Raw genomic sequence first — 26,065 nt, forward strand, 5'->3', positions numbered from 1 at the left:
GGCCCAGGGCTCTATACCTGGAGAATGGTATAGAAAAGACTAATTCAATAACTACAACCCTATCTAGAGGGTGGTCACCCTGGGGGTGGGAGGTAAGACCAGACTGAGGTCAGAGGAGTGAAAGTCAGGGAGAGAAGAGTGAAATAGTATCACTGTTATTTGAGACAGACTGTCTAGAGTAAGGGGTTGGGGTGAGAGAAGGGCAGACTTGTCCAAGTTTTTAGAACTCAACTTCCCCAAGACCCTGCTAATTACCATATGGACTATGCTTGAATCCTAAATTATTGGGAGCTCATTCACCCTCTGTGTCAGGGTTTATCATGCCCAAATTCCTGCCCCTAGCTCTCCACTCAGATGGACCCCAAGTGAGTTGATTCTTCCAAGAGATAGAAATGCTTATTTTGAGAACTCAGTAGCATCTGGGCTCCATGCAGGATGACAAATAAAGAATGGGCAGGGGGTGGGGGGAGGAGAAGGATGGGAGTATAAGAAGAAAAGCAGGATGCTGTGGGTATGGGGTGTTTGCTTCAGGGAGAAGCACTCTCAAATTCAAGAATCTCCTCAAGAAGGGGAACAGAAACACAGGTTCCGAGGAAGGGTGTGGAATCCAAAGTGCCATTGTAAGGGCAGGTGAATTATTGCCTCTAAAGCACAGGAAATCAGAAGGTGAAGGGAGAGGAGTGTTTATACTTAAGAGGTTCCTGTCCTTATGGTCCTTAAGTTCTCTCACCTGATGCCTTTTCTTGGAGTTTGGCGCTTACGTCACCTTGGGCATGAGGTATTGTTTGGACCCCTTCCATAGGTTAGTGGAGCTGAGACAGAGCAGGTGATTGAAAGAGAGCAGAAGGCCACAGGCATGGATGTGAGGCTGAAACCAGGGAGAAATATCTTTCCTTTCTTTCATCAAAAGCTCTCAATTCATGACAGATCTGGTTATCTCTCCCTCTCCCTAAAAGGAAAGGGCATCACTATCCAATCACTCAGTAGGAATTTCTCCCACCAAATAGGTCTATATTGTTTTAAAAAGAGTATTTCTTCCATTTCTACCCCCTTTCGGCTCAGGACCTCCTCAAGGACCTCTTATTTGTTTCAGCTCTTACCATCCTTATCTTGAGGCACCAAAATCATTTCAGTTTCATGCATTATGTATGTGAGCTGTCCTTCCAGATGGAGGTCACAAGAGAAGAGAGAGATCCAGAGGGATGGGATGGAGTTTCTCTACATATAGCCTTGGACTAGCAGTAGAATGGGGTGAGAAGCTAGAAGAAGACTGTGGTTTCTCCATCTGAGAAGCCAGAATTTACTTGAATTTCTCCTAGTTTCTGAGACTTGACCAAGTTCAGGGAGAGTATCTGGCCCTTTAGGCTAGATGAGAAGAAAATACATGTAGTCATCTTAGACACAAAAGATGGATAGGTGAAGGAAAATGGAATCAGAATTTCAGAGTTAGATGGGACTTCAGTCTCTGTCTAATCCAACTCATATAACCTACCCAGAAAGTGGCCATCCAGTCTGAAACCTTCCAATGAAGTGAGAACGCGCCACCTCCTAATGCAGCTCATCTGTGACTTTGGGATGTCCAGGTGTTAAGAGTCGAGCAGCCCTCCAATGTGGCTACCATTCTCAAGGTTTATAGGAAAATCCCCCACAAGCAGCACTCTCTGTTTTACTGTTAGGTTCCTTCCCCCAATTCCCAGAATCAGGGCCATCGAGTATCTTTCATTCCCAAGAAATTAGGGGTGGGAAGTGGGGAGGGAGTGCATCAGGAAGCAAGAGACACGGACCTCAATTTCTATGATATGTCTCTGTCTCTCCTGGAGGCTGAATTTTCATGTTTCAGATGAGGTCTTTCCAGGGAACAAAGTTTATTACACGCAGAATTATGTGTGCTAAATATGCACAGGTGTCCGTGAGTTAAATACACTCTGCCCTTTCCTCCTCCTTGTGAAACACACACACACACACACACACACACACACACACACACAGGTGGCCACGAGCCCACACACCAGGACACACACATGAGCCACATTCAGGAGCACACACCAGGACACACCTCTAACACACTCAGAATATTTCAGGAAAGCTCTGATGTTTTGTATCAAGCCTCAGATGATGCTGTCCCAGAGAAGACAGGGTGGGCTGCCTTTTGGCTTGCTAAGGGGCAGACAGGGTGGTAAGCCTGCTTAGGAACATTCTAAATTTGGCAGCAGAGTGGGAGGGGAGATTATTCAGGGGAATCATGGACTAAGCAGAGCCAACTGCCGAACAAAGGGTATGTTTGGTTTTGGTGGGGCTAGAGCCACCTAGAACTGGAGGGCTGGAGTCATCCCTAAAATCGGATATTACAGGTCTATACTGCTTTAATCCACTCACCTGTTCCCTCCCCACTTTGAGATACAAAAGTTCCAGTCATACCATGCTTTATGGAATGAGATATTTTTATCAGCACCTACAAGGTACAAGAAGGCACCTCAGGCAACAACTAAGGGACCTCCCCAGACAGCCTGTCCTCTAAGCAGAAAACTATCACAGACATCCTGTTAGTTAGCTCTGTCTCAGGCTTTCTCTTGCCTCTTAGATACTAAGTGCAAGATTGTGGTCCCTTTTCAGTCACCCAAGTAAAACAAACCATTTTGTGACATCCTGAGCTCAGAAAACACTAGAGAGATCCTATAGGGATAAATTTGATTATAGTTACCTAGGTAAAAAGGTAACTACGATTCAGACACTTGATTTTAAACTCCCATTTACAGGGGAAAATACCTTTCTACTCTTTCAACAAAAGTCCTCATTTCATGACAGATCTGGTTGCCTCTCCCTCTCCCTAAAAGGAAAGGGCATCACTATCAGATAACCCAGGAGGAATTTCTCCCACCAGATAGGACTATATTGCTTTAAAAAAGACCCTCTGGATCTGCTTGAGGCTGCTTGAGGCATCTGACTTGAGATCCCCAAAGCCACTAATTTCTAAACTAAAAACATTCCTATATTTGCCCCGGATCCGAGCTGTTTCCCAGTCTCTGAGGTGGGAGGGGTACAAGAGCCCCTCACTCATCATACACTGGTCTGTGGATGGCAGAATCAGACAGAACTAGAACTCAGAACATCCAACTCCAGTGGCTGGTTCAGACTAGGGAGCCCAATGTCTCACAGAATTAGGGACAAGCAGCAGGGACTGTAACATACTCACTTATCACAAACTTGAACGCTCTGCACAGCAGAGACATCAGGATCACTGTCCAGGAGTATCTTGAGTCAGGCTTCTTCCTAGTGGGAAACGGGGACGTGGTGCCATCCTCAGAACGGGCAAGCATCAGCCCCAGGATTGGGAAGCTCCTTGGTCACTGCAGGGGAGTGGGCTCCATGTGTCTCTGGGGACAAAAGCAGAGATCCCTGATTACCTATTAGATTGTCTTTGCCCCTTTGCTCTCCAGAGTGAGATGATTCCCAATCCCAGGCTGCCAGGCCAAGTGGAAGAACCGGGATACACACTTGCACTATATTCCAGACTGCCCAGCTTCCTCTGGCCCAGGAAGGCCTCTTCCCCAGAACTCCACACCCCTGTTTCTCCCACCCTGTTCAGTTGTCCGGTTGCCAGCGAGGTCAGAGGGTTAGGACAGGATTTTTCTAAGTATTCCACAGACAGAGCGTTAATATTCCACAGAAACATGCCGTTGGTATTTCCCAAGCAGAGCTAGTCCTTACCCGCTTTTGCACAATTATTTTAAGTTCGAATGAGGAGATTATTTCTAAATATAGCTCCTTTCTCTTCGGGTCTCTGTTCGTGTCCCTATTTCATCTTGCCTCTTAAGACCATAAGCTCCTAGAGCAAGGTTTGTGTGTCCTGGACCCCACTGGCAGCCTGGTGAAACCTAGAGACGCCTTAAAATAATGTTTTAGATGCTTATACTAAAATACATAAGATCACAAAGGAAACCAATTATGTTAAAACACAATTATGACATTTTTTTTACACGTTCATATACTCCTAGGTTAAGAACCCCTCCCTCCCAATCCTCATTATGTAAAGAACAGGCATATTATATTAGGCAGCTATGTTATAAATGGGTCCAGTACTGAAATCAGGAAGTCCTGAATTCAAATCCAAACTTACTGTTTAATGTTTAATTTAAGTCACTTAATTTCTGTCTGCCTCTGTTTTAACTGCTAAATGGAGATGAAAACAGCATCCATCTCTTAGGATGGCTGAGAGAATTAAATGAAATAAAATTTGTATTTTGCAAACCTTAAAATGCTATATAAATGCTAACTACTGTTATAGGGCCATAAGATATAAAATAATGTAATATAACATGATATAGTATATAGTATGATATAGTATAACAACATAATATATAAAATATAATATGATGTAATATGACTTATCTTTATATCCCTCATCATCTAGCACTATCTTGCTGGAGAGGCTCACTAGAGATTATCAATAAAAATGTGATAATGACTGAGGAATGAATAAACCTTCCAATTACATTTGTGCCCAAAAACTATCAAGGTCTTGTCAGAAAGCTAACATTAGGTGTTGCCAGCTATAATGGAGAATGTATTATATTTGTTTTTACAGGGAACTAAGAAAAGAACACCATAAAAACAAAGTCAAGAAGTTGTATTATAATCTCTATAACCTACATTTTTAATCTTGCTAGACTATTTTTTCAGACCCACCCTCCTTAATATGAGCTATTATTAGCTACAAATAGGCACATATATATATATATATATATGTATGTATGTATGAGAGAGAGAGAGAGAGAGAGAGAGAGAAAGAGAGAGAGAGAGAAAGAGAGAGAGAGAGAGAGAGAGAGAGTGAGTGTGTGTGTGTGTGTGTGTATGCTTTATTATTATTTGTCTTACAAGCAGCAGCCTGGCATAATACTTATAAGACCTTAGCTTTGGGAAGACCTGGATTCAGGTACTAATTCTCACACATATGAGCAGGAGGAAAGACACTTAATATCTCTGTGCCCCTAGATATAGAGTTGCCAATCTACATCCATAGAGGGAATTTCAGGAAAAGGGGACAAGTATTATTAAGTGCCTACTATGTGACAGGCATTCTGTCTAGGTACTTTATAACTATTATCTCCTATGAATTTCCCACATTAGTGAAATTATAAGCTGGACCCTCACTCCTTCATACCCCAACACTTGCAACTTGATTAAGTTACTATAATTTTAAGTCACATAAAATTTCTGTGATTTCTCCCTTTTCCTCTTTCTCCTTTGAGATTATCTCCAAATTATCCAGTATATGTCTTTTGTTCATAGTTGTTTATATTCTATAAACTCCTTGAGGGCAAGGACAATTTTTGCCTTTAAAAAAAAATCCCCTGCATTTAGCACAGTACCTAGCACACAGTAAGTGCTTGTTGAGTTGACTCAGAAAGATCTAAAAATCTCTGAGCTTCAGAATTGTACTAAGACTAAAGTTGCAGGTTCCATCTCCATCTAGACCAATAAAAAGCTTTACATACCAGGTGCTTCCCTAAAGTCTGGCCTTTGCAGTGTTGGCCCCATTCCTTATGCATAGACATGTTTTGTAGATATGGGAAGCAGGTGGTCTGTAGAAGAGCTTCTCTGCACCTACTGTCTTTATTTCCCTGGCTTCAACTTGGAAGAATGACGGTAAAAAAAAATTCACCACCATATCTGATCTCTAGCCTTAGCAAAATGGAGGACTAGCTGAGTTCCCATGAGGAGTTTCTTTGCTATTTCCAGCAGAAGCAATTTCCAGACACTTCTCAAGGTCCTTCTTCATCTATTAAAATGAGGGACATTAGAATAGATAATTTTTACCATTTTATGACTTCCAACTGCCTCCTGAGTGACCTCTTTCAGAGAACCCAGAAGAAGGAAGAAAGGAGTGGGGAGAGATCACAGAAGAGAAGAGGGAAAGAAATGAAGAAGTAAAGACAGAGATGAAGGGATCCAGGTCTCCAGGGGGAGTGTAGTTCCCAAGCTCCCTTTCACTCCATTAATGAATAAAGCCCTAGGGCTATATAGCCTTGGAGCTGTCCAGGGGCTATGTCTAATAGGCTGGAGAGTAGAATACCAAACACCTCCCAATGCTTTCCTTTATTCTTCATCTGCCACTTGGTTTGCTAGCCTAAAGCCTGCTTTCCTACCTCTTTTTGTGTGGTGTTGGATTGAAGTGGATGGCCTTAGGACTGTCCAATGGGATAAAACAATCACTAAAAAGTCACCCATCATGAGCTATCTGGGCACTGGGGAGGATGTAGGAAAGGAACTGCTCTGCACTCTTTTGCCTTCATCATAAAATCATTTTTCCTCCTTCACCTCCTCCATAACCAGGAGCCCGTCCCCACGCACTCTGGACAGCAACTCTCGGCCACCCTCGACCCATCTGCAGACATAGCTCCAGCTTGGTTCTGAGGGCAGATTTTGCTTTATGAACAAGGAAGGAAGAAGTGGGAGGTCTTGCTGGGCACACTTCTGTCCCTGGAAGGAGGAAGGGGTATTTCCTGGATATTTCCCACACATCCCCTCACTGCTGTATCTTTAGAATCTAGTTTTGCCCACTGGCACTGACTCCATTTCTTGAGGCCTTAGCATATCACATCTGTTGCAAGAGCCAGAAACCACCAACGTGAAGCAGAAACTTGGGGGCCACATCCTGCCAGTGAAGCCCTCTGGGATCTATAGTCAGGCCCATAGCAGCAGTCGGCCTACTAGGAAGCTCTGACTGAGAGTCAATGCAACAAACATTTATTGGGCAGTTTTTATGCTAAAGATTATGTTAAAATGTGGTAGGTAGGATGCTCGGTGTGGCTTGGTGGACAGAGTACTAGATCCGGGTTCAAAATCCTGCCTCTGTCATTTACAAGCTACGTGGCCCTAGAATTTCACTTAATCTCTCTGAGTTTCAGATTAAAAAAAAAAAGCTCATCTGTTAAATTAGAGACAAACTTTATGTCAAATAATCTGGTGGAGGGAGTTCCCTCACTGATAAAATCATAGTTTTTTGACTAGTGAAGTCAGCACAAGGCACTGTGTAGGCACTAGGGACCAATAGCTGAAAAAAGCCATAGCTCTGCTTAAGGAAATCTTAATCTAGAGAGGTAAGAAGGGAAGAAGAAGGGAGGAATGAATGAATGAAGAAAGGAAGGAAAGAAGGAAAAAGGAAGGAGGGAGAAATGGAGAAAGGGGAGGTGAGATGGAGGAAGGAAGAAAAAGAAGGGAGGAAGGAAGGGAGTGAGGGAAGAAAGGAAGAAAGGAAGGGAGAAAAGAGAGAGGAAGGGGAAGAAAAGAAAAAAGAACAGGGAGGAAAGAAGAAAGAAAAGGTGAAATGGAAGGAAGGAAGAAAGGAAAAAAGCGTTTATTAAACTGTGTGCCAGGTACTGAATCAACAAACAGTCCCTAGAGAAATAAACAAGAAATTGACTTCAGGAACTTTCACCTCACAAATCTTTATCTGAAGAATAGCAGATGCTGAGTGAGGAAAGACTGAACCCCCTGCTGTTTCTGCAAATCAGGTTTATCATCCTGGCTGTGACTGTGGGCAAGTGTGGGACTACAGAACAAGAATATTTTCAGAACAGCATGGCTAGAGCTTACAGCTCTGAGGCTGAAGCCCCAGACAGAATTCAGAAAACAACAGTAAGCAGGATTTGAGGCGTGTGGCAACATTACCCACAATTTGGGATTAAAACTTGATAATATTATTAAGCTGCTAAAAATAAAAAGCCAAATCAAAAATAAAAATGAAAAGTGAAAATAACTTGACCATTTTGGAGTAAAAGAAGATCTGGGGTTCACATTCAGGGGAAAATAGTGAGGTTAAAAAAAAAGCCACTTTTACCCTAAAGAGTAATATGAAATGGTCACAAACCAAAAGGAAATTCTGGAAGAATTTTAAAGGAATTCAAAAATCAAATAATAGAGAATTAGGAAAAAAAGTCAGAGAAATCAAAGAAAAATTAGGGAGGGGAAGCAATTCAAGAAAACTATGAAAAGATAATTAACTAATTGGAAAAGGAAATACAAAATATTAAGATAGAAAATAATTTCTTGAAAACTAGAATCAGGAAAGTGGAATCAAATGACATTATAAGATACCAAGATATAATAAAACTAGAAAAAGAGATTAAAATACTTTATTAGAAAAACAAGTGACCTGGAAACTAGATATTAGATAACCAAAAAGTTATGATTTTTAAAAGTCCTGGATACAAAATTATAAGAAATTATTAAAGAAAATTGCCCTAAAGTTCTAGAATAATGAGGTAAAGTAGAAATAGAATACATCATCAGTTAAAAGAGATTGTAGGGGGAAAAAATTACAGAAATGTCATAGTCAGGTTTCAAAACTCCCTGGTTAAAGAAAAAATATTTCAAGCAACAACAACAAAACAATTTAAATATTGTGGAAAAATAATCAGGATTTTACCAAATTTAGCAGCTTCTATCTTAGAACATTCTATTTTAAAGAACAAGGGAGCTGGGGTTGTATCCAAGATAATCAGCAAAACTGAGTTATCCTGAATGAAAAAAATATATACATTTGATAAACTGAAAGATTTTCATGCATTTGTAGCAAAAATATCAGTACTCAATTGAAAATTTAATATAAAAGATCCAGAAGAAATATAAGGAAATCATTAAAAACTAGTAAGTTACTGATAAAGATTAAACCTTACTTATACTATATGAAAATGTTATCAGTATTCTTAAAACTGTTATCATTATTAAAATAGTTTGAAGGAAAGGTTGTGACTGAGTTGTGTATGATGGAGTGATTCTAAAAAGCAAAATTGGACGGGGAAAGGTAAAAAGGAGCAATTATAAACATAAAACAATGGGAAAGGAAGAACTAATAGAAGAAAGAGGCAGGAGTAGAGGGCTTGGAACCTTGGAACCTTGGAACCCTGGCTGGGAGACGAAACAAAATGTACATCTGAAGAGATTTAGAAGTCTTTCTAGAGAGGAGAACTGGGTGGGAGAGGGGCTTTTAAAGAGTATATAGAATAAGATTAAGAGGACCGGACCTCTAGGGAAAAGTAAGACAGGATGTGCAGTTTTGGGTTTTATTTGCATAAATATGGTTGTTGTTCATTTGGGTCTGATTCTTCCTAACACCACACCTAACACCATGGGATTTTCTTGACATAAATATCAGAATGTTTTGCATGACTACATATATATAACCTATATCTAACTGCTTGCCTTTTCAATGAAGGGATTGGAAAGGAAGGCGAGAATTTGGAATTTAAAGCCTTAAAAATAAATAAATGAAAAAAACATTTACATGTAACTAGGAAAAATTAAATATTAAATATTACATATATATATTAAAAAGCATAAGATACTGCAGTGGCTTTGCCATTTTCTTCTCCTGTGGATTAAGACAAAGAGAGTTGCCTAGGGTCACACAGCTACTAGCAAGTATCTGAGACCACATTTGAACTCAGTTCTTCTTGATTCTGGATCTAGCACTCCATCCACTGAACCATCTAACTGCATCCATAAATGTCATAACTAAAGTCATAAGCATAAGAGATCACTAAGGGAGCAAGAATATTGAGAGAAGTGAGGGTAAGGACAGAACCTCCAGAGGCATCCGCACTTGGGAAGAAGGATAAAAAAGATGAATCAGAGAAGAACATGAAGAAACAGTGGTCAGATAAATAGGAAGAAGGAAAGTAGCCACCAAAGCCAAAGGTTCAGAAAATAGCAAAAGATGAGGGTAGTCAATAGTAACCAATGCAATGTGGATGTCAGCTGAAAGAAGACCACTGGATTAAGAATTCCAGAGATCTCTAATGATCCTGCAGACATGGAAAATCTACGAGGGAATGGACAAAAGAGGGAAAATGTCAAGAGGCTTTGACTTACCAACTAGTGTACCTGGCTCCAGTAACAAAGTGTGATGCTTCTCAATGAGGACTTTGTCATTAACCTGATTCAATTAATCTTTAAGACTCCTAGGGGGAGGGGGGAATGATTTTATTAAAAAAAAATCTCTCTGTGAATGTCTCTGTCTCTGTCTTTTCTATTATCTGCTTGTTTTTTTTATTTTATTTCTATAACATTAACTAAAAATAAAATTCGTTATAAATTTAATTTTATTCTTTTAAAAAATGTTAAGTTTCAAATTCTCTTCCTTCCTCCATCCCCTTCCCCACCCACTGTAAAGGCAAAAAATATACTCCTTGTGCAAGGGAAGCCAACCACAGTAACGTATGAGTTTGTTACATTTACTTACACTCCTAGCTCTCCATCCCACTTGGCCATCGCTGTGTCCAGTTTAAATTTCATTTCTCCTTACAGGTGCAGAGCTAGCTAGCCTTTTTCAGGGGCAGGGGGCAGAACTCAGAAATGAAGGTCAGATTAACAGCTATAAAGTCCCACCTCTCATATATATCTATTATTTCTCAGCTCTCAAACATTACGGAACCTGATGGAGCACACAAGCCACCCAGGAAAAACCCAGATGCTGACCCAGGTTGCTGACTGCCTTCTTCAGAAACAGAAACAGAAACAGAAAAGCCCAAAGTCACACACCACACCAAAGAACTTGGAAAGGAAGCAAGGGAGAGACCACAGCTGAGCTGCTGCAAGTTCCTTACCTGCGGTCTACTTCCTTATTCTGATATGGCACACTTGACAATCGCTGCCCAGGGTTGGTTGGCTCTGACTAGGGTAACATCAGCACAAGGCAGATTTAAATACCTGCCCCAGCCCTCCTGGGGGTGGGTGGAGCTACAAAGCCGACTTCTGGGGCACGGCTCCTTGCCCTTCTGCTTGCCATTAACTTGTACTTCACATTCAATCCTTGCCATGTATATCATCTATTTAAACTATCTATAACAAATATTTGTATTAGTTCTTTTACCTTATCTCTCCAATAGATTATAAAATCATTGAAATACCTTTTGGGGGACTTGATGGAAACAGATAAATAAAAGGAAACACAAATATTTCTTAAAATTATAAGTAGTAGATAGATAGGAAGCAGCCTGAGATAATATTGTCAGAAAGTATGTATTTAGCACCTACCAAAAGCACTTTACACATACTATTTCATTTGATTCTCACAACAAACCTTTCAAGATAGGTGCTAGTATTATTTCCATTTTACAGCTGAGGAAACTGAGACAGAGCCAGAAAATATCTGAAATTGGATTCAAACTCGGTTTTCCTGACTCCAGACCCAGTGCTTTACTCATTGCATCACATCACTGACTTGGAATTAAGAATTGGGTCTGAATTCCACCTCTTACACTGCATAATCATAGGCAAATCACTTTACTTCTAAGCCTCAGTTTCTCCATTTGTAAAATGAGAATAATAATACTTAGTATTATTACATATGATATATATGACACATGACATATATAACAAATATATCACATATACATATATAATAAATATTATTAATATTGATGATATGACAATGACAGCTATCTCACAGGGCTTTTTTGGATCATGTATATAAAGTACTTTGAAAAACCTGAAGGGCTCTAAAAATGCCAGTTATTATTCTGTTTTGTAGAATTCATTACCTTCCAGGGCAAACAAACATGCTAGAGCTGATTTTAAATTTCTGGATGATAGCTCCATCATCTGAGTATTGGGAAAAAATTAAAATATTCAGGACTCCTCCCTGAAGGAATATTCATCCATAAGATGTAAAAAAGAAGCCTGGATAAGGAAGGGGATTGGCTTTAGGAATACAAATTAGGAAGTTATGACCAAAGAAGAGATGAGGAAATTTGGGGAATTGTGGGTACAGAAAAGTACATATAGCACCAGCTATGATAACAATGTTGTCTGGTTTAATTCTATTTTTCTTACAAAGTAGGGGTGGGATATTCAGAAATTATTGTAAAACGGCATCAATAAAATATTAATTTTAAAACTATCTAGGGAAGAGATAATGTGGAGTTGAAAGAGAAAAATGGCCATGTGAATAGAAAGAAGAAAGCTTTTCCAAGAGTTATGGCTGTAGCAGATTTGACAGGACCTGACAACTAACTGGATGTGGAGGGTGAAAGACTGGGGAAAGATGACCTGATGTTTGAGGGCTAGGTTACTGAGAAGTTAGCACTGCCATCGACAGAAGTGGGAATGTTGAAAGGAAAGACAGATTTTTTTTGGGGGGAAAGATGAGTTCACTTTTGGACATGTTGAATTTCACATGATATTAGGGGGAGATAAACGTTTATAAGGCAGTTAAAAACAAACTCAGGAGAAAGAACATAGAATATATGGATTGAGAATGTGATAGAAGAAAAATTATCAGAATCTCCCACAAAATGCATTTCTCAGAGATAGAGACACACAGAGAAAAACCCGAGAGATGGGGAGGGAGGGAAGGAGGAAAGTATTTCTTGAACTTTTAACTGTAAGAAAAAGTGAAAGAAGGGATAAAGGGAGTAAGGTTAAGAGACAAGGTCAAAGCAAATAAGGAAAGATTTGTTTTCTCATAGTTTCTTTGGTTATAAAGATTTCCTGGCATCCCAACACATCCCAAGAGCTCAGGCTCTTGCCTGGGTGAAGTGCTGACCTCAGGTTTAGGGTAAGGAAATAATAAATGATCGCTCTCCTAATTATTACCACATGTTTACATGTTGAGTAAATATCTAATTATCACACATGACAAAATCATTTTCCTAAGAGACTTAATCAGCAACTGCTGGTGGAAAATTGTTTCTGCCTCTATTCATGTAGTAAAGAGCATCTGATTCAGGAGTCAGAGCACCTGAATTCAAATCCCTATGTGATGTCAGGCAAATCATTTTATTTAGCTGGAATTTAATTTCCCCATCTGTAAAATGGATTAGATCATCTCTGAAATCACTTCCAGCTTTAGATATAAGATCCTATGATCGTTCTCTTCTGCTTAGGAGTAGCTATGTAAGCTAAGGTATGTAATTGATTCTTTCTTATCTTAATTATTACTAAAAAGAAACAAAGCAAAAAAATTCTAAGCTCCTAGAGTTTGAGAACTAAGAAAGCTCAGTCATTGTTAGGAAGACTTTTGGAAATAAGCTTAAATTGTCCCTCCTCTCTTATACTCTCCCAACTCCTTTTCCTCTTTCCCAAAACAAAGATTAGGCAGCCACAAAGTAAAAGGAGATCACAGATGGTAAGTATATAATGGAAAAGATCTTGGCTTATTTAGACCAATACCCTCTTTTTAGAGATGAAGAGAATGAGTCCCAGAGAAATGAAATGATTTTGCCTAAGGTCACACAGGTAGTAAATAAACAGAACCAAAATTTGAAGCCAGGTTTTCTGACTTAAGATTAAGCCGTACCATCCAAAATAAACAAAAAAATAATGTTGCACAAACAAATTTCATAACTAACAAAAGCTAGCAATGGATGAAGTTCTGTTAAAAACACATTTTTTAAAGAAAACAGCTGGCATTTATTATTTAACCAAAGTTATTTGGTTTGATCCTCACAACAACTCTAGGAGGCAGGTGATATTACTAACTGTCTTACAGAAAAGGAATCTAAGGCACATAGAAGTTGAATGACTTGCCCAGAATTACATAGCCTGTATCTGAGGCTACATTTGAACTCAGGACTTTTTAACTCCAGGCCCAATACCTTATCCACTGTATTACCTAATTAGTAATATTCCTTCCCCTCCCCTTGCTGAAAAGAGAGCTACATTTCATCTCGGGACCAAAGCCAGTCATTACAATTATTCAGTTTGGCTTTTTTTTGACCTCTTCATTCACATTATTGTGAATAATGTAACTGGATCTGCTCATTTCACTCTATATCAGTTCATAGAAATCTTCCCTAATTCCTCATATTTATCTACATTTCTAACTGCATAATATTATTTCATTACATTTATTCAGCTATTCCCTAATAGATGAAAATCGATATTGTTTTCGGCTTTCTGTTAACAAAAAAAAATGGTGCACATATTTCATAAGTAAAAAAGCTAAGATTGGATGGGTCCAGCTAAAAATATGTTTTTCACTAGGGGCATGCTGCCCCTATTCCTCTTGGTCCCTTCTAGTTGGGGGTAAAAGGGAATACAAATGAATGATGTTTGGCCCTGTTGCATCTTAGCTGGAGGAAGGAAGGTCTGCAAGGACTCTGCCTCATCATTTTTGGCTGACTGCTCACACCCCATTCTTCAGACACCTGGCTCTTCCATTCTACCATATGCTTTTTAGTCTGAGAACCAAGATGACACTAACTTCTCAATTTCTCTCCCCCTTTTTCCTGCCTTTAGTCTCTCAACTTCCTAGCTTTGTCATCCTGCACTCACTAATCCACACCTCCTTCCCCTTCCTTCTTCTCCATTCTGTAAAACATGACAAACCTGAATGTCCCTTTTTAGAAATAAATCAACCCCTTGAATTATGGCCCTTAACTTCACTCCCCTTTTTTCTCCTACTTCCATCCCAATCTTTGGCGCTCCAGATAGGGCACACTGCTGATCCTTCACTGAAAGGGTGGACAGCTGCCGTGCTCCCTAATTAGATCTCTGGCTGTCCACAGGGGAAGCAAGGCATGTTACTGTAAAGAGACATTTCAACTGTTCTTCATCAACAATCTCCTATGCAGATAGCCATTAGGCAGCAGCTGAGCCGTCCTGATCATCCTTCTCATGTGAGGCAGGACTTGGCTGCTGGTCCTAACTCTGCTGGAAAAGAAAAGGTGGCGGGCGGATTGTTTTGCCCTAATTCTCCTGTAGCACACAACAGTACAGTGAAAAGAAATATCTCTGGGCTCTTCCCACTCAGAGCCTCAGGCCCCGTCATAGTCCTGCTGTCAGATGAAAGGGCAGAGAGAGCCTGACAGGATGGGCCCAGAACCATGGGCCTACTTCTCCTGGGCACTGCCCTGCCACTGAGGACCATATGTCATATGGCCAAGTTAACCAGGAAGAGGGATATCACCTTGGGCCTCCTATAGCAAGAGCTCCCATAGCTTTTGGCATTTCTATACGAATGCTTCCTAATTAACTTTGCTTGCATAGAACCTTATTTCCAAAACTTCATTTCCTGACTTGGCAGAAGCTGCTTCACATCTGGCTGTGTGTGCAATGTCTAAAGATTCCACCTCAGCTGCTTTGGGCCAGGGGAATGGGGATGGGAGTGGGGAGAAATATGATATGGTGAAAAAAAGCATTTAATTTGGAGTCAAGGAGACAAATTCAGGTCTCAGCTTTGCCAATAATTTTGTATAACCTTGGGCCACTATCTTAACCCTTCTGAGTATCACTTTTCTTATCTGTTAAAAAAAAAAAGGGTCTAAAAAATGATCTAATGATCATCTCTATAATCCATTCTGGCTTGACCATATAAAAAGAAATGGTTTATTGTGAAGTCTATAGAATGGAGGAATTGGGGATAAGAAATGTTAGATTGGGGGGAAGATGGATAGGATCCCAAAATAATAGCTGTGGCCAGTTACTGTTGATGTCCATGTCTCCTTGATTGGTAAATCTATCTCCCTCCCCCACCAGGAGCTATAAATATTTTTTTTCATCTGTAGTTCTGGATTTCAGCAGAAAGTATCTTCTGAAATTTTAACATACTTCATTTAACTGGCAGCTGAAGATTGACATGACTTATAATGGGATCCCATGGTGTAACACTCTTTTAGGAGAAATCAGAGAGGTGGAAAAACTCTTAAGAACAAAATTCTAAAGATAAAAAAGAAATGAACAAGGGACAGGACAAGCTGTCCAGATCTGTGTTGTTATATATGGTTGAGTGAGGAAATAATTTTTTATATATTTTTTTTATTTTTAACTAATTTTTATTTTTAAAAGATACTAAGAGAGCATGGAAATAAGAATTGGTAATTAACGTTGAATATGAAAGAGTAGCATAAGGAGTCCTAAAGCTCAGAATGAGATAAGGCTAGTAATGGGGGACAAGAAAAATAATGATTTTGAATTATACTGGGGAAAAGAGAAAGACAAAGGAGAGGTAGACAGGAAGAAACTCAGGGAAATGGGAAAAGAATTGACAACAGAGGGAATCTAGAGCTACTCGAATCATTTTGCTTGATTTCTCTGCCAAGAAGAATGACCTTTGGACTGGGATGAATAGAACAAAAATATTTAATATAGCGTTGCAACCCAGATAAGTGAGGAGACAGTAACAGAACCCTTAATTGCCTCCATTACAGTACAGACATCCTATAATTTGAGAGTTCCACAATCTCTTCAGTCACTGGGATTTATCATCCCAGTTCATCTTTGATACTTCCCTTATCTCACCAGACACATTCTATAATGCTATCATAGGTTTTGGGCTGTAGATAGAGTGTGGGATTTGGAGTCAGGAAGACTCAGATTCATCTTCCTGAGTTCCAGTCTGCCCTCAGACACATCCTAGTTGTGTGACCCTGGGTAAGTCACTTAACCCTGTTTGCCTCAATTTTCTCTGAGCTGGAGAAGGAAATGGCAAATCATTCCAGTATCTCTGCCAAGAAAATCTCAAGAGGGATGACAAAGAGCTGAACATGACAGAAAAAAACTAAACCACAAGAACTTGTTAGATAGGTTTTCTTTACTTTAAGCTGAAATTTTTCCTGAAAATCCCACTCATTATTCCTAGTTCTGTCCTCTGTTGCCAAACAGAATTAGGCCTCCTCACTAGGAGAGAAAGGGTCTATCTCATTTCTGTCTCTGAATCAGCAAAACCTAACATAGTGCCCTGTATACAGCACGCTTAACTGTGTGCTGAATTGAAGTAATAAGACCCAGAATAAAGATGTCCTGGGATATGCAAACAGCTGGCATATGAGAGTTGAGCTTCCATCAGTCATTTCTAAAAGGCTGCTGTAGAATGGGGCACCAGCAAATTTTGTTTGGATTCCAAAAATGAGCAAGAAGGTAGAATTTGCAAATTACAGGCTGTTGAGCTTGACCTCAATCCTTAGTAAAAATTCTAGAACACATTGCTAAATATTAAATGAGATGGTTCGTGAACATTTCAGAAAAGAAAAGCAACAATCACTAAGAGTTGGCAGGACTTTATTAGAGAACAGGGTGTGCTAAACTCATCTTGCATCATTTTTGACAAGATCCCTGGGATCAGCCAAGGGAGGGGGCTGCTCTAAGTCTAGCATACCTAAGTTTCAACAAATCATTTCAAGAAGGCACTCATACTACCCTTTGGGATAGCATATAGGCTATATATTGATTAAATGCATTCAGAGATAGTTGATTGGTCAGAATCTAAGAGCAGTCATTAACAAACTGAAGTTAATTTATAGGGTGGTTAATGTTAATGGTATATGTCCATTTGGAATACCTCAGTCATACATCTCTGCTTGGTCCTGAACTATTTCATATTTCTATTGAGGTCTATGTTAGGGGCCTCTGCAGCAATTTGGTGAAACCTATGGATTTATTCTCAAAATAATATTTTTAAATGCATCTAATAAAATCCACAAAAGATTGCAAAGAAAACCAATTTTCTTTCTTTCTTTCTTTTTTTTTGCTGAGGCAATTGGGCTTAAGTGACTTGCCCTGGGTCATACAGCTAGTAAGTATTAAATGTCTGAGATCAAATTTGAACTCAGGTCCTCCTGTCTTCAGGGCTGGTGCTCTATCCACTACACCACCTAGTTGCCCCAGAAACCAATTTTCTTAAAATACAATTATCATAATTTAAAAATAAAATAAACAAGGTCACAGATCCTAGGTTAAGAAATCTTGACTCAGAACAATAAACAAATGATATGCTTACTAAATTTTGCAGATGACACAGTTGGAAGGGATCACTAACAAATTACATGATGAAGTCAAGATCTAGAAAGGGTGACGAGGAAGATGGTCAGGGTTCTAGACTCCTTAACATATGAGAGTCAAATGGAAGAACTAGAAGTATTTATCCTGAAGGTGAGATGGGAAATAAGACAGACATCTTCAAAAGTGAAGGGAAGAAAATTTGTGATGTTTCTCTTGGCCCCAAAGGGCAGGACTCAGAATGGAAGATGCAAAGATACCCATTTGAGTAAAGGAAACACTTCATGGTAATTTTGTTGTTGTTGTTCAGTCCAGTATGATTCTTCATGACCCCATTTGGACTTATCTTGACAAGATACTGGTGTGGTTGGCCATTTCCTTCTCCAGCTTATTTTACAGATGAGGAAACTGAGACAACAGGGTTAAGTTAATTACACAGGTAGGTAGTGTTTGAGGATTTGAATGCAAGTATCCTTGACTCTAGACATTCTATCCACTGAGCCACCTAGCACCCTTCCTGACAATTACAGCTGTCCTCCTTGTCAAGAGACAAGGGGTTCTTGCTCACTGGAAAGTCTTCTAGCAAACTAATTTGTGTCATGCTGTGATGCTCCCTCCCATCTTGACAATTCTCTGATTATTGCTGACATCCAAACACTACAAACCTTCTCAAAAATGTACCAAGTAACTGGAGGCCACTAAAAGAATCAAAAGTAACATGATATGCAAATGATAAAAAATTGGCTGACATTTATATACTGCTTTGAGATTTTTTAAGTGCTTTATTAATGCTCATTATTTTATTTGATCCTCACAATAACTGTCTAAGGTAGGTGCTATTATCAGCTTATATTATAGATGATGGAAATTGAGGCTGTAAAGCAATTTGTTCAAGGTCACACACCTTCTGTACATCACAGAAAAGTTACCTGCAAGGTAACAAACATATCACCCAAACATTGTCCTTGGAAACTGACCCCAAAACTTTTTTTAGAACTCAACCGTATACTTGACCACAGATTCAGACAGTAACAAATATATGTGAATAAGTGTAAAACAGAAGAAGAAATGAATCTATCAGCCAACAAATATTTAATAAATGTGTATGATGTTTCAAGTACTCTGCTAGGTCTCAGAAATACAAAGACAAAAATGAATCAGTTCTTTATCCTCATTTGGGAAGTCAGCATCTAGAATCAGAAGGACTTGGGTATGTTCTGGCTTTGCTACCTGTGTATCCTTGAACAAATCACTTACCCTGTGTGGGTCTCAAAGAGAGGGGCCAACAATAGATGTCTTTTAAAATCCTTTCAATAATCCCATATGTACCAATAGATAGCTTATGTCCACCCCAGCCTTCCTAACTTAGCATCTAAGTTTCCAAAGGTACCCATAGCTGAAGCAGAGGAAAGTTTCAATCACTACCATTATTAGCTCATGAAGGAGTTTCTGGGAGGAGGATCTTGACTTAAGTGTCCATTCCTCAAAGATTAAAGGTAAAAGGCCATTTTTGCAAAGAAGGAAATGTAAATATGACTTGGGGAAAAAAGTGTTCAAACTTTTAAAAAATTAAAATTAAAATAATTGATAGGATGCTACTTTCATTTATCAAATTGAGAAAAAATAGAAAATAAAAGGTAACCCAATGCCAATGGGGTTTTAGGGAAAGAGGCACACTATATTTAGTGTGGCAGTACTGTGAACTGATGTCTTCATTTTTAAAAGCAAGCTAACTTACCAAACTGATCATTCCTTTTGACCCAGTGATCCCATTACTAGGGCTAGGGCTATAGCCTTAGGATGTTATTCAAAGAAAAAAAAAAAAAAAAAAAAAAGAACCAGGTTCTCTCTGTCCAAAAATACTTGTAACTGTAGTACTTGCAGTAATGGAAAAACTGGGAACTACCTATACGATTGACAGTTGAGCGATGACTGAATGAATAATGGTATATTAGTGTAATGGAATGTTATTAAGTCATAAGAAATAACAAATACAAAGAATATAAATAAAATAAAAGCTCTTACAAAGTAATGCCAAGCAAAAGAAGTAAAACTGTAACACCATACACACACATAGCATACACACCACACCACCACACACATTGACTGTGACTATATTTTTAAAAAACACACACAATAAAATTTGATACACAAAAGAAAAAGATGGGAAGGGTATGCAAAAGTGAATGACATATTATTGATTATTTTGTTCAAGTTGACCTACTTTAACAAAACAGAAACAATTTATTTATAATATTGTTTATTTTTTTTTATTTATTTGAACAATTAATGAGGAAGCAGTATGGTGTTAACAGATAGAGTACAGCACTTGGGTTCAGGAAGACCTGATAGCAGGTTGGTACCCTCCATAAATCACTTAATCTCCATATGCCCTATTCAATTCCCTGGGGCTTATCTACTAAGTCATGGAGGAGTTCCTCAAAGGTCACATTTAATTTTTTACAGAAAAAAAAGGAACATGTAATATCAAGATACAAATATTAGAATGAGGATCAATGGCCAAAGTACCTTTGGATAAGGGAAAAGGAATAGAAAATGAATTAAGAAAAAGTAAGGGCTGAGCGGCTTTAGGACTAGGCTTTCTGGCTGTCTGCTTGGATTTAATTCTGTTGATTATCTTTGACTTTCAAGGATGGTATGACTGTGAGTATGTCACAGAAAAAGGTAGGTGCAAGCTTGACCCAGGACAGCTCTCAGTAACCATGCAGTTCTGGCTCCCAGCCTAGTCTCTCCCCTTGGGGAGCCCCATCCACAGGGCAGGCACCTAGTCTCAATAACATGCTCAAAATATGGCTTGAGACAGCACTTAGGCAAGAGTAATTAAAGGGGATGTTATCTCAGTCCAGCCTCTTATTACTGAGTAATTAGACAGCTGAAAATAATTAACATTCCTTTTGACAAAGAAAACAAAGGGCCCATTACATGCATTAGGACAGCACCTAACCATAGAAGGAAGGACTGAAGGAGGGTGAATTCACCCTTCAGGCTCTACACATGCCCTGGAAGGTATCTTGGTGATTCAAACCAACCTGGGCTTTGAGCCAGGCCTCAGGACAACTCAATGGGCCTGAACCTCCAGGTGAATGTGACTGTCAGGTGGAATGAACAAAATGAAGGACTATAGAGATACCACAACTGTAATAAAACTTGACATTTATTGTATACCAACATTGCAGAATCACTGGGAGATATATAATATTTAAATAAGATAGGTTTGCCCTCAAAAGCCTGTAATCTAGAAGGCTAATATCAACACTGATTGTTAAAATAGACAATATTACATGATGCATTAAAGACACAGAAATCAAAGTTTTATATGAGATCTAAGGGGCCAATCCTATTACTGAGAGAGACATAATGTTTTTTCTTTTAGATTGTGAGCTCCTTGAGGGCAGGGACTATCGTCTGCCTCAATTTGTATACTACCACAGTACCTGGTACATACTTTATAAATGTTTATTGACTGATTGCCTGTAGTAGAAAAAAGCACTGAACCTGGAGAAAGAAAAAAACCAGGTTCAGATCAAATCTTGTATAAGACTTTGTATAAGACAGACTATTGTATTTAGCCTCACAGAGTTGGATGAGGATTAAGAAAACTAATTATATAATACTTTGCAAACCTGAAAGGATCAGATTCATGTCAACTATTTTACCAAAAAAATTGGTAAAAAAAACTATTCAATTGTATTTTCTTCCTTTTGCATGAATCCATCCCAACCCACTTAACTGTACCCCAAGTAACTCATGATATCTTAAGTATGGCAGGCTCATTTCTTCCTGTATATCTTAGTTTGCCATGGTTCCTCCTATCTAGAATGCCTTCTTCCCATCTATTTCCAAGTCTTATTCATCTTTTATTAACTCATTGTTGAGTCTATTGCAAATCCAATAACTTTTTGTCTTCTGAGTTCCTATGGCCCTCCCCATCCAAACTAGCCATTGGGATTCAACTACATGTTGTCTCATGATACTCCTTGAAGAATTGTTTTATATTACTTACACTGTTTCACCAACTAAACTGGAAATGCAAATCAGCCATGTAGTATCTGCAGAATATTGGGAGGCCAAAGGGAAGGAATAGGCATTTATTAAGCAATGTGCCAGACATTTAGTGCTTTACAAATATTGTCTCATTTAATCTTCACATCAACCTTGGGAGGTAGGTGCTAGGATGATACTACATCCTCCTTTTACAATGAGGAACTTGAGGTAGACAGGTAAAGTGACTTGTACAGTGTCACAAAAGCTAATAAGTGTCTGAGATTTGAACTCAGCTCTTATTGGTATTAAGATGGTCTTTTATTTTAGAGGAAAACATGAGTTTGTTAAAAGTACTATATAATCTCAAATGCAATTCACCTCTTTTAATTCAATTCCAGATCCAGTTCATTTTTTATAGAGCAGATGTTCAGCTCTATGGGCAATTCACCCGACATAGTATGACCATCAGGACAACAGAACTACTTCATCCATTTGATTTTTCCTGTATAAGTAGTTAGACCAACTTTTAAAAACTGATTATAGATCTCATAAAAGAGGCTTTGTGGTATTCTGAGGTACGATGTAAATAATAAGATCCAAACACTAGCATCTGGAGGACCTTCATCTGGACTGAGCCAGACATCCATCTTCCATGGCAGTGGCAAATATTTTTGGTGAGCACATGAGTCCCTGTTTTATGCCTCACTTGATAGCTGACAGTTTTCCAACAAAGTTATCTCTGTTGTTGCATCTTTAGAGAAATTTTAAGTATACTGTGCTGGATATGCTTTGCTAAAAGATAATTTTTTTTTTAAAGAAATGGATTTCTGTTGAGAAGTAAGAAAGAAATATGATCAGTTTAATTAAAACAAACATTTGCTAAACACCTACTCTGTGTAGAGCACTGTGCTAAGCACTAGGGAAATATACAAAGTTCAGTTAATGCACTTATAAATTCAATTTAGTAAGTAGTCTTACTTGACCTTACCTTAAGTGTAAGGCGTCAACCTTGCCCTCACAGAATTTACAATCTAGCAAGTAAGGTCCTTAGACTGAGGTATACTGTTGAAAGTCTTTCTCTCAGAGGGATTATCAATCATAAGCTAGCTCAAGGTGGACTGAGAAGATCAGAGTGTGCTCTGTCCCCCACCTCTTGTGCTGGGATCTAGTCATACCTCAAAAAGCTACACTAATCCAATTACTATCTCTGTGTCTCTGTCTATAGCTGTTTTGTATTGGATAATGTGATTTGATACATGGAAAAATAATTTTAAAGCTACAGTTTTCATACTCTCTATTTCACCTTGCAAAGCAGTTTCAACTCAGTCAACCAGAATTTATTAAGTACTTACTAAGTGCCAGACATAATTCTAGACTCTGGGAGTACAAATACAAAGGGAAGAAAATCAATCAATGCCTTGAAGATGGTGGTGGGGGACAGGGAAAAGGATAACTGCTCTGATGGAGTCAGAACCTGGGTTCAAACCCTACCTGTGAGCTTGGACAAGTCATTTAATTTATTCTTCAATTTCCTCAACTGTAAACTAATTCTCTTTGACTTCTTCATGGAGTCTATATTCTCCTGGAAGCTAATCCTCTGCTTCTCTTCATTGTCTTCAGGTTATGATCTGCTTCCATCCACCACCTTTAATCCTGCTTTAATTTGCTTCCACCCACCAACTTTAATCCCAATACCCCAAATGATGATTCTAGTATTTATTACATACCTATTATGTGCCACAATAATAAAAGTTACATGACTAATATAAAACAGGGCATAATATAACATAGGGCAGCTGGGTGGTACAGTGGATATAGTGTTGAACCTGAAGGCAGGAAGACATCTTTCTGGGTTAAAATCTGGCTTCATCCACTTACTATATGTGTGATCCTGGGCAAGTCACTTAATTCTGATTGCCTTGCAACCAAAAAAAAATGCCTTAGTTTCCTCATCTGCAAAATGAGCTGAAGAAGAAAATAGTTTGACATTTTTGACAAAGATCTTTGCCAAGAAAATCTTAAATGGGGTCATGAAGAGTTGGACATGACTGAAAAAATGACTGAACAACACTACTCTACTTTGTTAGGTGCCAGGATACAAATGCAAGTAATGAAACAATTCTTGTTTACAGAGAGACAAGAACATTTACAGAGTGTCCCAAAAGTCTGTGTGATTAAGGTTTAAAGTGTATACAGAATAAATATAAAGAGAATAAACACAGCTTAATAGATATGTTTATAGTGACTATACAGAATAGGAAGATAATAAATACAAATAAATAGAAAGTAGTTAAATACAAGAAAGTATAAGTACATTCATTGAGTATATAAAGAGAATAAATACTAAGAAGTATAACGTTCTTAAATATAAGGACATTTAAGAGGAATGGAGCTATTGAGATAATAGTCTCTTCCTTCACTCTATATTTTTGGAAGAAGTCAATAGCCTTCATTATCTTATGTTAGTGTATTCAAAATCTAGTCACTTTAACGTGCAAACAAATATAAAACAAAACAAAATGCTTGAAAGGGTAGTCCTGCCAAGGAGAAAAAGGAAATTAAAATAAATAGTACTATATAAATTCATTCAGGCAAACATCAAGTACCTATCATATTTTGCAAAGTACTATGCTAGGTTGCTATATCATCAATGAAGGCTGTTAGCAGAACAGAATAGTGGAGCTGAAAGAAAACAAAGGAAAAAGTAATTTTCAAAACTGTGAAAATGTAGTAAGACCTTTTTCCAGTGGAGAGTGAAATACATTATATTTGTATTTTCAAACCATACCCAGGCACATTATCTCCTTTCATACTAAAAATCCTGGAAGGTAGAACAGGTATCCCCATTTTAGAGAAGAAGAAACTATAACGCAGATGGCTTGAATAAACTCATAGAACTAATTGTTGGAGCCAGACTCAACTTCTTTCCTTGTGTCTTTTCCTCTAGTTCTAGAATTCTTTTACAACATGGACCACTTTAGCAATCTGGGGAAACTTGTAGATACCCTTCTGAGAATAGTTGTTTTTTTTTTTTAATGTGTGGAATAAATAGGAAACTGATTATATTAAAAAGTTATCAAAATAATTTTAAATATCCACAGACTCCATGAAATCTATTCATGAATCACTTAGGGATGCCCTTAACCCCAGGTTAAGAATTCCTCTAATGGTTCAATTAGGTTGTCTCTAGTAAAGGAGGGAAAAATCTGGAAGTAAAAACAATATTCAGAACTAAGACATTTTCAATAATTCAAGCCCCCAACCCCACAGTAAACTAAGGGGCCTTTTTTTGATGTTACTTTGAAGACATTAAGTTAGAGGAAGCACAGTTTAACTAGAGTAGTTTAAAAGGCTATGCACACGTAGTTGTCTTGAGACATATTGCCTCTTACAATTAATTCAATGGTCATTTTAGCATCACATTGGGAACTACAAAAAGGTAAGAGACCACAAGTCAGACATGGGACCAGCAAGTAATAGATGGCTAAATGCCTTGGAAACAAAGGCATGTTTAATGGGAAATCAAATATATTAGGGCTAGGTTTGGTTTGGGTGGGGCAAGTATTTTCCTTGAATGCCTGGAGAGAATACTATAGGACATTTGTGTGTCCCATGTGCTTCATAGGTGCTACAGCATCTAGAAGAATTGTAAACAACGAAAGGAATCAATAAATTTTCCCAAGGAACCTCTAAAAGTTAGAAAGACAAGCCAGGAATTATTAAGTAAAGTACATGTTCTGAAAAGTTGTAATTATATTAGGGGGGAAGGAGCAATAATAATAATGAGAGAAATTTGAAAAAAACAACCCCAACCAAAAAAGGGGGAAGGTGAGAATAGACAGATGATTGGATCCAACTTAGCTAAGAGATCCATGGGTATTACAGTATTACAGAGCTATTGTAGAGGGGCAAGAAGGTAAGTGAATTCCAAAAGAAGGCAGCAAAAACACCAGAATGGTGTTCAAATCCTGAACTTTCCATTATCTGGTGCTGTGACCTTGAATAAGTTATTTTCTCTTCTCAGTTTCTTCATTCTAGAAGAAGACAGCTGTGGGGATTACAGATTCAGAAAATGTCAGAGCCAGAGAAAACATCAGAGATTTTACAGATGAAGAAGGAGAGATTTGAAGAAGTTAAGTAGTTTCACAGAATTTGAGAATTGAAAGGATCTTTGGTACTCACTGAATCATGGGATGCCCATTAGATCAAGCCTGACAAGAGTTCGTCCGACTTCTACTTTAAAGATCCCCCAAAGGAGGAAACTCACTGCTTTTTGAGACAGCTAATTTCACTTTTGGATAGTTCAAATTGTCAAGATGTTTGTGTTCTTTTTACCCAGATA

At 38.5% G+C, this 26,065-nt stretch overlaps 1 protein-coding gene across 7 annotated transcripts in view; it reads right to left on the reverse strand.

The window, feature by feature from the left end:
* The window catches only part of TMEM229B (transmembrane protein 229B), a 56,700-nt gene that overhangs the window by 11,939 nt on the left and 18,696 nt on the right, over positions 1-26,065 (reverse strand). For 2 of the 7 annotated variants that reach the window (XM_031952777.1, XM_031952774.1), the window contains exons 1-2: positions 10,608-10,690; positions 3,194-3,374 (exon numbers count right to left, since the gene is read on the reverse strand). The gene's annotated coding sequence lies outside the window, so the exon portion shown is untranslated. Of the gene's footprint in view, positions 1-2,376; positions 2,453-3,193; positions 3,375-3,495; positions 3,579-9,873; positions 9,963-10,243; positions 10,565-10,607; positions 10,691-26,065 lie in introns of those variants that run through there. The other 5 variants (XM_031952775.1, XM_031952778.1, XM_031952780.1 and 2 more) reach the window with 5 other exon arrangements.

Source organism: Sarcophilus harrisii, chromosome 2, assembly GCF_902635505.1.
Source record: "Sarcophilus harrisii chromosome 2, mSarHar1.11, whole genome shotgun sequence".
NCBI classification, from domain to species: Eukaryota; Metazoa; Chordata; class Mammalia; order Dasyuromorphia; family Dasyuridae; genus Sarcophilus; species Sarcophilus harrisii.